This window comes from Hippocampus guttulatus, chromosome 6, assembly GCF_054856545.1.
Source record: "Hippocampus guttulatus isolate MCC_2025c chromosome 6, RoL_Hgut_1.0, whole genome shotgun sequence".
Classification (NCBI taxonomy): domain Eukaryota; kingdom Metazoa; phylum Chordata; class Actinopteri; order Syngnathiformes; family Syngnathidae; genus Hippocampus; species Hippocampus guttulatus.
In genome coordinates this window covers 18,540,753-18,543,120 of record NC_141266.1, presented here as the reverse complement: position 1 = coordinate 18,543,120, position 2,368 = coordinate 18,540,753, and positions in this window count along the sequence as shown.

Below are 2,368 nucleotides of genomic sequence, written 5' to 3'. Positions count from 1 at the left end.
GTTGCCATGGATACAAGTAACGCGTCATATTTCCTAATGGATGTACCACCAGCCAAAAATCTAATACCTAAATGAAAGACATTTATGATAATATTTTAATTATCAGCATTAATTGGATCAAGTACACGTAATAATTGCTCATTATGACCATTCTGTTTGCAGATTTGTAAAACAGTCTTAGATCTTTTAAAAAAGGTATGCTTCCTTGGTAAAACGCCGCGAGACTACGCCGAGTCTGAAAGGAAATCACCGTGCTCGCGAGACTTCCCCACATTTGTATTCACGTATGATTTGCGTTCAGACTTCAGCGCATTTACGACGAGCGGGATTGGTGCTGCGTAATTTATAGTACGTAACTCGCGTAGATGCGCTCAGACTGGGGGAATGTCGGCTCGTGAATGATCAGCTATTGAGGCGGCAGGGAGCGTCAACGCTATGGGTGAGAGTGCTTGCTTTTTGGGCTCCCGTATTTTCGATAACTCGCCCACGCCGCTCGTAAAACTACCACGCTTTAGATAGGTGTTCGCGTTAGATGTGAATAATTAGACCGACGTGTCCTTTTAAAAGCTTGTGCAGTCGTCCGAGCAACCAACGCCCAGTCGTCCGCCTCCACTTAGAGGCTAGTTTAGCTTGAGCTTCATTTTTGGCTAACAGCTAGCGGGAGTGTCATTTCCTGTCGCTTGCTCTTCAGCAAACTCCTCCAAAGAAATCCAAGTTAACTGCAACACTATACTCGTTTTATGGTCACGTCGACAATTAAAGTTTTTTTCATTTCAAGATTTCGCCGCTAATGATGTCACGGAAATGTGATTTATTTGCTATTCCGTGGTCGCTTTTATGGATTTAAACAGTGTTCGATAATTGTTCCTGGTTTTGTGGGGAGGAGGGGGGGGGGGGGGATCTCGCCACCTATGTGTTCTATTGTTATAATTATCATCAATTGTATGAGTTGAAAATCACGACGCGTTATCTGAAGCCACTTCAGATGGCAGATGTGCTTCACAAAGAAGACCTTGGAGTCTGAATTAATACATGTCACACTATTGTCGTACGTGTGTGTTTCTACCAATCCTGATAATTGTATTGCAATGGCCCTGCTGATTGTTCGAAACGAGGCAGCCTGGAGAATGGAACGTCAAGGTTTTAACCAAGGAGAAGGCAGGCTGCTGCTGTTTTCTAATCTGGATTAAAGTGGATCTTGTCTCTCAGAGGGCATGTTTTGACTTTTAAAATCACTGCTCTCAGACTATTGCAGTCTGAAGAAGGCATTAAGTGTCCTGTGATTCATTATATAGTTACAGTTAATTGACTTCATGACAATGTGTTTAGAATTGTGGGTTTGGTATGTCCTCAGAGATACACATACATGATATATAGCTTGAACAATATCAGTCATAAATCAAATAAAAATCACGAGACACGAATACCTGATGTAGAGTGGCAGCTTGAGTTACGAGGGACCTTATTTACATGTTTGTGTTCACAATCACACCTCGGGACAATTTAGAATATTCAATCAAACTAGCATGCATGGTTTTTGGAATGTGGGAGGAAACGAGTACACAGGCACGAGGAGAGCACGCAAACTTCACACAGGAAGTCCTGAGTTGGAATCGAACCGGACCTATGCACTGTGAGGCGAATGTGCTGACCCTTCGACTATCGTGCTGCCCAATACAATACGTCTTTATATAGTGCTTTCAGAACAGCTGGAATTGCTTCCAGATGAAATAATAATTCCAATTTGATTGGGAAAAATTGCACTTCATGTACATGCGCTTGCAGGACTCAAAACCATAGCCAAACATTTAATCACATTCAAATCGATATTGCAACGTAGTGGAATCGATGCCGTTTCAAATCGCAAAGTCTGCAGTTTTTGGAAAAAAACCCCAAACTGCTTCATTTTAGTCACTCTGTAGGCTTTATTTTGAATATACTGTATGTATTTTATTTATTGGCAGAGTGCCGAGATAAATTCCGCGCTTACGAAGTGCAATCCTAACTCCTTTCTGTGTTCAGCCCACACCACAATTGTCTATGACGTCTGATTTCAAATTCACTTCACAGCGGCAGCTTCACTTACGTGTGTAACTCATTCCGGGACCATACCTGCCTGAATCGCAAATCATCTTTGCTCATTGAAATGAATAGAAATGTCAGTCTGTTCCAGCAACCACATAGTCTCGCCCACTGACAAGGTCAATCAAAATGCTGTGCGTGTACTTTTATTACAATGCTGCCTTCCTCGGTCACCACTTCCTCTTGCAGATGTGTCAGACACAGTTAGTTTTGGGGGGGGGGGAGAAATCATGTGAGTGTGCGATAGGAAAAATGCATTTATTAATGACCATTCTGCCTTGCGCAT